The 11,082-nt window shown below is 47.3% G+C and overlaps 1 long non-coding RNA gene across 1 annotated transcript; it reads right to left on the bottom strand.

The window, feature by feature from the left end:
• Positions 1–2,585: 2,585 nt before the first annotated feature.
• Positions 2,586–10,456, bottom strand: LOC106149684. The gene is made up of 2 exons (XR_001236008.1): positions 10,417–10,456; positions 2,586–3,314 (listed from the first exon to the last, which is right to left on the bottom strand). It is a non-coding gene; the product is annotated as an uncharacterized LOC106149684 (long non-coding RNA).
• Between the last annotated feature and the right edge of the window lie 626 nt (positions 10,457–11,082).

The raw sequence follows: 11,082 nt of genomic DNA, 5'->3' as shown, positions 1-11,082 counted from the left end.
GGCCAGGGATATAGCTCAGTGGCATAAGCATCTGCCTGGCAAGTGCAAAGTCCTGAGTTCAATTCCTGGTACCAAAAAAAAAAAAAAAAAAAACAGTATCAATTCAAAACTGGTGGGAATGTCACTCCCTTCTAAGAAAAGTCTGACTCCCCTACCCACAGAGGTATGATCAGACCCCAAGGCCCCAAGACACAAATAATCTGGTGTCAGTGTATTTCCCCAAGTCTAAGTTCTTCCACCTTAATAACATCTGTGAGTCCTTGCTGAGCCCTCAGGTTGAGCAAGGCTGTGCCTGGCTCAGTTTTTTCTTGTTCTCTCATTAAGATTTTTTAAGGTCTCATCTATGCTCACCTCATATCAAAAAAAAGACTTTTGAGCCAAAGGAAAAGGAAGAGAAAGTTGAAAAGAAAGCCAAAGAGGAGAGGGGAGAGGTGGTACATTTACCCCACAAATTACTCGGGCTGGAGCTCTTGGGGGACATCTCGTTTGTCAGAGTACAAGGAAGTGGCATGGGTTCCGAGGAAGAACTCCATGTCTAGAACCTGGAGAACAAGCTCTGGATCGGATTCAACCACTCTCTGGCCCTCAGTCTTGTCTACTCCCTAGGTTTTGTTTTTGCATCTGGAGATAATTTTTATTTCCCAGGCCACAGAAGCTCAGGGTAAAAATTAGAACAAACAGTGGCTCCAAACAGAGAGAAACAGATATGCCATTGCTGTTATCAGGTGCTGCCGCCACTGTCACTGTCACTGAACCACTACCAGTACCATCCCATCATTCATGCAGCAAATACACAGTGCGTGTGCCGAGAATACAAGAGTAACAAGGAAGTCACGGCCCCTGCTCTCCTAGGGCTTACATTCTAGTGGAAGAAACAAGTGTTCATCAGATAATCAAACAAATTAGTGTATAATTACAAACTGGCATAAATATTCTGAAGGAAAGCAACACATTCTATGAGAGCAAATAAAGAATAAGCTGGCTTAAATGCTTCTCTGAAGATGTAACATTTGAACTGACATCTGAAGCATGAGTAGGAGTTAACAAGGCAAAAAGAGAAGGGCGGGGGGAGAGCATTCCCAGCAGATGGTACAACAGGTGCCGAGGCTCTGAGTTGGGGGGACAGGGACATGAACATGTTGTTGGAAGCAAAAGGGCAGCGTAGACCACAGAGGCCAAAGGAGAGCCTGCCGTGATATGGGGCTGGAGAGACAGGCAAAGCCAAGCCCTGAGCTCTTAGCGCGACATCACAGATGCTGGTCTCTCCAGTAAGAGCAATCTGGGGGAGACGGGCTGGAGGGATTTACACTGGGGAAGCAACATGACCAGACTGGTGCTTGGAAGAGCTTACTTTGGCTGTGGTGCGGACAATGGATTGAGGGGAACAGGAATAGAAGCAAAAAGATGAGGTAGGAGCCCTTCATGGGAATCCAGGAAAAAGATGATGAAGGTTTATACTGTGGGTGTAAAACCAAAAGGACTTGGATGATAGGTGGATAATAGGCTAAGAGCAGCTGCTGCTGACATCTTGTGCTCTCAGCATCTCATAAAAATTGCAAGGTTCTTTTGGTTTGGAACAATGGAATCTCATCATACACAGGGGTTAGATTGGAAGTCTGTGCATAAGACAAGAATTGCATGTAGTCAAAAGTACCCTTGAAAAACACTGAAACCACTCATAAAGTACAGTATACATCAGTTTGTTTATACAGCCATGAACAGAAATTTTTAGGCACACTAAAGTTAGAGAGCCACTGAGCTAGAATAAAGAAAGCAACAGAAGGGAAGCCCATATGCAAATGTCTGGGCATTCAAATCACTTGCCTTTAAGACAACTACTCAAATCCCCAGCAGTGAATGAGGGGACTGTCACAGGGAGACAATATACACATAGCAGGCAGGGGCAGGAATTTTTTTTTTAATATTCCCACTTTCCTGACTATTTAGTCCTTTCCATTTCAACACTAAGCTTTTGTAACTCTTAACACACATTCACACACTAGTTGCTTATATTAGGTGGCCTGTGTGTAGAATCCCCAGTCCAACATCTGCTCCACCCTCTTCTTCTTTTCCAAAGGTGTGCTCTTTCCTCCATACCCCACCCCCACCACACTCCAGATCCACCTGAGACCCAGACGAGCTGACTCTGCATTAAGCCAAGACCCTTGTATCAGACAGGAAAGATGAAGTCAATCTACCATAACAAATCACCCCTTAGTTTTAGTGGCTTAAAACAAAACAAAAAGATTATTTCTCACTTGCCATTTGCACATCATGGGTTGAATGAGGTGCTGGTCTTTGTGTCTTCATGGGTCCAATGGAGCAGATACCGTCTCTAACATTGCCAGCCCCAAAGCGGAGGGAAAGCGAGCTCTGGAGGCTTCACAGAGCCATTAAATGCCCATACAAGGCACAAGTCACTGCCATTCACAACTCATTGGCCAGAATTCATCACAAGGCTTCACCCAACCACAAGAGGGCCAAGAAGTGCAATCCTGCCATGTGTTCAGCAGGTGCACAGCCAGAAATATTTGACAAACAACACTAATGACTTCCACATGCTCTAAATGTACAATGACAAGAGAGAGAAGAGACAAGCTTTAATTATTAAGTCTGTGTTTGGATCCAGGGCTCTGTGTAACCATGTGGCTGAATGAAATATGCCCATCATGCCCCAGGGGGCATAAGCTATGCCCAGAAAAAGACTCCCAGGCAGCGTATGGATGCACTATCTTGAAATTCAAGAGTCCCAACAGAGGCAGCTGACAGCCTGGGCTTAACTCCACCACCTCTCTAGCCTCTCCCAGCCCAACATTCCAGTATGAGGAATATTGGGCCGGAGCTCACACTGCATCCTGAAATCTCTGACAGTTCGGGCTGGGGACAGTGGATATATAGTTGAACCCTTGTCCTTCAGGAGCTCCCTGCATAAATGACTGCCACGTGCTGTGGGAGATACTGTCCAATGGCCCTCAACCTCTCTCCCTTGTCCCTAGACACAGGTGCAGCCTAGTTCCCCTCCCCTTGAATCACTCATGAGGCCTGTGACTTGCTTTGACCAGCGGTGTGCAGCAGAAGTGAGGTCCAAGCTTTAGAGGGAATGGCCAGTTCCACTTCTCTCTTCTTGGAGCCCATGGCATAAGGAAGCCAAAGCCAGATGACTGAATGGTTAGAGGCCAGGTAGGTAGAAGCTCTGCAGGGTAAGTGGCCATCTTGGGTGGTGCAGCTATAGGTAGGTCCCAGCTGAGAGCAGCCACATGAGTGACCTAAACTCCACCAGATGGTTCAGAACTGCCCAGTTGAGGCCAAGCGACCTATAAAATATAAAAAAAAAAAATCAACGATTAAAGTCATCGAGCATAAGAATGGCTTGTTACACAACAACAAATAACTGAAAAACGTGCACTAGCAGATGTGGATGGATTGTCCTGAGGAAGCCCGAGGAAGGAAGATCTGAGAACACCTAAAAATGTGCAAGCTGGGTGTAGTGCCACACACCTGTAATCCCTTTAGTCTGAAAGGCTGAGGCAGGAGGGTCACAAGTTCTACCCCAACTTGGAAAACTTACTGATATAGCAAGACACTGTGTCGAAACAACAACAACAAAAAAATTAAGAACAGCTGGAGATGTAGTTCAACTCAAAGCTCTTGGATTTAATCCCCAGTGCCAGAGTGGGGCATGGGGGGATCTTTAGCTTGGATTTTCTGGAAACAGTTGCATGGACTTACACTGGGACGGGAGAGGTGTTATGGAGAGAGATATATACTTATAAGTAAGTGAGGAAGCTAAAAACAAAATTAATCTGAATGTAGGATCATGACTTGTTACTGGATACCAGTAACAAAGCACAGACAGAAGGAACAAGTCCTAGTGTTTGGGAGGGGACTGTAGTTTACAGTAACATTATATATTTTATTTAAAACCTGAAGAAAGAAGCTCAAACATAAAGAAATGCTAAAGCGATGGAAATGTTAATTTCCCTGGTTGAATTGGTACACATTACATACTTGTGTTAAAGTATTACACTATAGGGGCTGGGGGTTTAGCTCAGCGGCACAGTGCCTGCCTGGCAAGTGCAAGGTCATGAGTTTGATTCCTGGTACCGGGGGGAAAAAAAATTACACTATAGCCCATAAATTTGTACAATTATTACACATTAATCAAAACAGTTTTAAAGAAGTGAGGACGCTAAGACCAGAGCAGTGAGGTGGTTGCAACTCTGACCTAGGACTGTCCTATAAGAGGCTCTGAAGCTAAGAAGGAAGCCTGGGTTGTGCCAAACTAAAGCAAGGAGGCTGTATGGTTGATAACACTGTGTCAACTTGAGAACTGAGAAGTTTAGAAGCTTAACTAAGTGACTCAGCAGGGGACCAGAGTCCTCAATTTGTAAACATCTTGAGCTTGTGGAAGAGGACGTGTGGGCGGATAGACCACATACAATATAAGGGAGGAAAAGAGGCTTGCTTCCCCTCCTTGTGTTCTTGCTGCTTTTGCTGTCTTCAGCTGCCTTAGACTGTTGCCCCTGTGCCATGCCACCCTGCTTTGGATCCAGCTGATTACTGACTGAAACCTCCACAAACCATGAGTAAATAAACCTTTCCTTCCTTAATTTTGGGCATCGGGTATTTTGTCTTAGCAACAAGAAAAAAGTAATCAAGACAGAGGCTAGCCTTGAAACCCTCTCTTTGGCCATCATTAGCTGGGGACAGGTCCCAGGATGGGGCATAACTTTAGGGAAGGTAGTGCCTGCAGCTGTAGACAGTCCCTGTGGAGGATGCAACTGTGAGCCTCCAGCCGCTGGCATTCTCAGTAACCAAGGATAGAAGTGCCCTGAAGAGGGGACCAGGCAAGAGAACACAATGTCCCCATAGGGGGTGAGCCCATAGCACTTCAACTGAGACAGAGAAGGCTCTGGCAAAGCCAAGAAGGTAAGAGAGTTTCCAGGCAAAGGAAACAGGAAAAGCAAAGGCAATGACAAATAGGAAAAGAACACACAGGAAAGGAGGCAAGAGATGAAGCAACACCCTGCACAGAAATGTGGATTTTGTCCTGAGGCAACAGGGAGATGCTGAAGTATTCTAAGCAAGGCAGAGACTGGTAAGATATCTGTTTTAAAAGATTCCTCTGACAGCAGTGTGCAGGATGGACCTGTGAGTTAAGACTAGAGGCAGAGAGCCTGTCAGTGCTGCAACGAATAAAGTTCACCCCCAGCTAAATAAAGTTCACCCACAGTGACTTCTTCCCTTGGCAGCCAGCTTATGTTGCAACTTACCCACATTCTTGACCTCATGGCTGGAAGCAGGGTGGGAGACAACTCTGGGGCAGGAAGATGGGTGCGCTGCAGGTGGGTGGGTGCACACTGCCGGGCATCTTTTGAGGTAGAAGACTTTGCAGCATTTTTAAGTATGGGGAAGATCTAGCCTTTCACAGGAGGGCAAAAGACACTCTGCTGCCTCTGAGGGTCAGGGTGACCTAGGGTTTCAAGGTATTCAAGGTAATTGACCTAAATGTCCCTGTTCCAATTATCAGGGCCCCCAGTCAAGCTCTGACCAATCAAAGCATAGCTGACTTACAACATGGAGAACTCAATTTTCTTTGAAAATCCGTTACCCTGATATTCATTACTGGGCCAAATCTCAGTTTTTCTGCCCTCCAGCTATAGGAGAAAATCTCTTTACTAATGACAAGGAAGCCCTCTTGCTTTCAGGATTCACCATAAATTGGTAATTAATCACCCTTAGCCTTTTATTGTCTTTTCCCAATCCTCTGATCACCCCCAGCAACAATCATTTAATTTCATTGTCTTTATAATTACTACTTCCTCTAAACCTCTAAAGGTTTGAGAGACAACTCTCACCAATGGGTTCCTTTTCACCGGCATCCTAGCCCACTTTACCACCAGTAAAAGTTCTAACAGTTGCACTGCTAGAGCAAGTCAGGGGCCATTAGTACTTCCACCCACACCCCTGGTGACAGCTCTCATTACCAACAGGCCCGTGGATGATCAAGCTCCGAAATCCCATTTTAGAGTCTGTTTCCTAGGAACCACTCCTAGCACCAACTGTAGTAGTGGGTCAGGTTCCCTAGAAATAGATCAAAGATGGAGATTTACATGCAGAGGACTTACTGAAGAGTGATCTCAGGAACATTCGGAAAAGAGAAAGGGAAACTGCACTGCACAGAGGGAGAAGTTGAACTCTGATGCATTTGCAACAGAGATCTTAATCCTGTGCAAGTTCTAAAGTAGGTTTGGCCCCTTTAGAGGTGTCCCAGAATAAGGCAAGAGTAATTATTGAGTCTCTTCCAGGACGTGGAACCTTTTTTTTTTTTTTTTTTTTTTTGGTTTTTCTCCGGTACCGGGAACCGAACTCACGACCTTGCGCTTGTCAGGCAGGCGCTTTTGCCGCTGAGCTAAATCCCCAGCCCCCAGGACGTGGAACCTTGAATGAGGCAGTGCCATGTGGTCAGAGGTAATTCATAGGGAGAGACTGCTGAATAATGTTGGCCACCAATGCTTTCACTGGCTGTAAGAATTAAATGCTCTAATGGGTCCCTCTGAGGGGCAACCAGGGGACAAAACCACAGCATTCACTACACCCAATATCAGGAAACTTGAGATAAGAGAGTGGTGGCTAGTGTTGTTGCCAAATTCAGGTATGCATCTATCCACTGGATTTGACCACAAAGTTGCTGGAGAATGGGAAATAAGTTGATTGAAGGGAGCAATGGAGGAGAAGATCAGGTAAGAGGAAAAGAATGAACAAAAGGAAAGGTGACTCTCTTGACCTCTCTAGGTTCCACAAATGTTTGAATTCTTCTATAGATCTAGTGTTTGGGGAAAGTTATTCTTTAGGAGCTTACAGCTTGAGTATAGTTTGCATTTCGCCTGTACAAACATGTACATAGACACATAGATACACACAGGGACATACTGAGATTTCCCAAGGCAAAAAGTATAGCAACTGGCTTGTGAGCAGATCGCCATCCTCATCAGCCAAAACCTGACCCCTGCAGATCAGACTTCTGTATGCCATCTCTCCCTGTACATCTGGAAGGCCAAGGTACCCCAGCTGGAATGTTGGCTGTGTCTTTAATTCTGATCAGAATTCTAGAAGCAACCCAAAGCAAGGACAGCCCAGGTCAGTAACATCAGTAGTATTTATTAAGGACCAGCTTTTTGTCCAGGCACCTGCCAAGTGCTTTACAAAGTTAGCTCATTTAATCCCCTCAGGCCTTGTAAGATGAGTACCTCTGCTACCCCATTTCACAGATGAAGAAGCAGAGACTTAAAAATTAAACAACTTTCCCATGGTCATACAACTTGTCAGTGGCAAAACTGAGATTGAGAGTCCCATAAGGCTGATGACAGAGACAAGCAAGACATTAAGAAATGAGTAAGTTGACTCATTTATTTAGCAAGTGGTAGAGAGTCTAGTATTCCAGACACTTGAGAAACATCAGGGAGCTTTGTCCATAGTGACTCCCCCTCATGGGTCTCTGTGGAGCAGGAGAGATGGATAGGAAACAACAAGTGTAATACACTGACATTTGCTCATTTCTTATGGTACAAGGCACCGTGAAGGCTGTAGGATGGCACCCGGTTCTCACTTCTAAACTGAGGCACTTCTTCAACTTCTGGAAGTGCTGATGGCCCATGGCAGTCAGCTGACCCCTTCCTGAGTTGCTCAGGGAGGATGGCTGCTCCACCTGAGGTCACTCCCCTGCTCTAGGAGCACCCCATATTCCGTGTCTGGTCCATAGAGAGTTCTTAAGACCCCAGCCCGCTCACCATAATGCGAGCAACTCTGAAAGCTGGTCCAGCTCATGGCTGCCCTTGGGGCCAGCTGAGGCATTTGTTATGATTCCATCACATTTCAACTCTTCCCTCTGCCCAGTACTGCCTCCTCCATTCCCCATAAGTCTTGATCTGAAAGACCCTTTCCCAAGGACCTTTCTCCCAGAAAACATCTGTACCAGAATGTTTCCCAATGCACCCAACCTGTGACAGAAAGTATGTATTTTCTGAGGTAAAAAAGCAGCAGTGTACAGGGGATGAGGAAGGCAGGGCCTGAAGAGGCCTGAAGAGGCAGAAGGTAGAATCAAATGGGATATTTAAGGTGATCTCACTAAGAAGTCATATTTCAGCAAAGACTTGAAGGTGGAGGAGAGGGAGGTATCCAAGTGACAATTGGAAATACATTTAAGCAAAAGGAACAGCAAGGAAGCCAGCAGAGTAGAGTGGCATTAAAAGGAAAAGTTAGCTGGGAGGTAAGGTAAAGGGAAACAAAGCACATAAGAACATGCAGGCCACTGTGAGGTCCTCGACATTTTGTCTGAAAGAAGCAGAGGACACAGTCTGACTTTGAACTTTGAGCTTCCCCTGACTGCCATGTAGAGGGGAAGGGCAGGAGCGAGGGGACCTGTCTGGAGGTTATGGCCATAAACCAGGCAGGGATCTTGGTGATGCTGAGCAGGGTGGTGGCACTGGAGTAGCAAGAAGTGATCAGATTCAGGATGCACGTTTACTGTACAGCCACATGATTTGCAGATAGACCGAGTGTGGGAAATGGACATAAGAGAGGAGCTGAGAATGATTCCAAAGGTTTTTAGTCCAAGAGCTGAGACAGGGGAAGACTACAGATGAAGCAGGTTTGAAGAAGAGTTTTGGTGTGGATATGTTAAACTGGAGATTTGCAGAGCAACATCCACAGGACTGAGTAGCCAGCACAGCTCTGTGACGAGGCATATCTAATTGGGTATAAGAGATGTGGCTCAGGGGCACAGTGGAAGTGGGCGACGCTGTGGGTCTGACGGCACAGGGTCCTGCCTTATACGACAATCCCATCACCTGACCGTCCAAGACCTACTCCGAGCCCCAATGACCTCATTCTGTGAGGCACAGACAGACAGGGAATGCTCTGCGTGAGAATGAAGAAGGGTCCAACAGTGTGCCTGTTTAGGACAGACATAAGAGTATATCTGGAGGTCAGAGTGGGGCGTCTGTACAAACAGAGGTGTTCCTGTGCGTGAGGGACTGGTTGTAAGAACATGCAAGTGGGTGTGTGTGTGTGTGGTCCTGCAGGTCCAACAGCTGTGTACCTGTGAGGAAGTGGTGCCAACCGCTGGCCTGACACATAGCTGACTCTCACGGTCATAGAAGGTGTAGAATAAACAAATAGCTGCCATCAGCATTTATAACCGAGCCTTTGGGTCACCTAGAGGGTGAAGGCAAGATGCCCTTCTAGTCACCCTGAGCCATGCAACTGTCCCTGAAGCCCTACCTGAAGGGCTCCAGGACACGGAGATGCAGCTAGCCCACGCCATGCCCTCCTGCTCCCCTGGGCTTCTTTCTGGCTGCGCTGGGAAAAGTGCCTACACAGCTCTGGGAGGGAAGAGAGTTAACTCTCCATTTGCCATTAAACATAATCAGACAGAAATCTGTGTGGAGTGTGCTGCTCTGGCCGATAAGTGATTCCCCAGAACAACAGATAAAAGCCTGGCACTAAAGTGCAGCCAGAAACGATGTGTAATTGGGATGAAAGAATCCTTAAATCTGCACGGTGCTTTTAACTTGGGAGGCTTAAATTACAATTAATAGTTCCCTTGAAGGAGGGGGTGGGTTAGAGGAATTCCAAGGCCTTGAGCTCACAGCCTTGGGCTGCATCTCAGCTCTTCGGTGTTGGGGTGAGAAGGCGTGCTAAGTGGTGAGGACGGAGGGGAAAGCTGGGAAGGCGGAGCCTCTCAGGGTGCCAGGACCCTGATGGGTTGCATCCGTTTTAAGTTCCAAACCCACCAATTTCCAAATAAGTTCATCCGTTCTCCTGGACTTTTGCCCAGTCCCCTGAAGCAGCATCCTTGGAATGTTGCCAACAGTTAAAACTCATTGCCCCCATTTTACAGCTGGAAAAACCAAGAAGCCACACTTACACTAGGCAGGGCCTGACAGCTCTTCCTCTTTATGATTCACTGGGGGCAAGGAGACCCGGAGATGGGAGGGTATGGAGTTAAGACCAGAACCCAGGCTATTCCTCCCTTTCCACCTTGGTGAGTGAGCCCAGGTTCCCTCTCCCCAGCCACACAGCCCCTTGGCCTTCTCCTTACCTGGCTGCTCTCCCCGCTCACTCCCCAGACAGGATGGAGTCCTGACTGCATTGCCCCAGGGAAGTTTCATGGTCTTCCCACAAGCCTGCCCCCTCCATCTCTGCTTGGCCCAGTCGGGATGCCCTCCTCTTCCCCAGCATGCAGACTTGCATGCTCGCCCTCTGCCTTGCCACCAGGACCACAGTGCCCAAGAATTTCTGCTTTCTGCTCCAGGGTCCTGTGCTACGGGCAAAGCCATCGGCCACAGGGCTGTGGACAGCCTCAAGTGGGTGACAGCTGGGCATGAACCGGAACCATGAAGCTGGCACACTCACCTCCAGGAGCAAGGGGTTTGGTTCTCAGATAACACCAGCAACCTGTCAGAGGGCGCAGGAGAGCTGTCTGGGCATTCCCAGCACTGGCCATGGGGCTGCCCCTGCCACTTGGTCCAAGATCTCAGACTCCTGTGCTGGCGGGAATTCTGGAGCCCCCCACATATGAGCTCATGGGTGGCTGGGTGCCCAACCCCGCATTTCATGCCTTTGGAATGTGCTCTCTGGGCCGGCCTTTCCCTCCCCCCATCCTGCTTCAGCAAGTGCCACTGTCTGCTCTCAGCCCTTCAAAGACAGGCAAATTCCAGAAAGGGATTTTTATTAACACTGTTAAATTGTGTAAGCACTCACATGCGCATGCACACGTGTGTGTGTGTGCAAACATCCTGTGTGCAGAGGTGAGCTTGTGTACACCTGTCCATAGGCATGCATAGGCATACATGGGCATATTTGTGTGCATTTGTGTATGTGGGGTGTGTATGTATGTGTGTGTTTCTATTGTATGCGTGCATTTGTGTATGTGGAGTATGTGTGTGTGTGTTTGTATTGTGTGTGTGTGTTTGTATTGTGTGTGTGCATGTGTGTGTATTCTGTGCATCAGTAGTTTTAAAAGAACGCAGTGGGATCTGCTTGGGGCCCTGTGTAGCTGAACCTTATTTATAGCTCTCC

This window comes from Chinchilla lanigera, unplaced genomic scaffold (assembly GCF_000276665.1).
Source record: "Chinchilla lanigera isolate Chin_1 unplaced genomic scaffold, ChiLan1.0 scaffold00051, whole genome shotgun sequence".
NCBI lineage: Eukaryota > Metazoa > Chordata > Mammalia > Rodentia > Chinchillidae > Chinchilla > Chinchilla lanigera.
The sequence above is the reverse complement of the archived record's forward strand: the minus strand, read 5'-3'. Positions and strand labels throughout refer to the sequence as shown.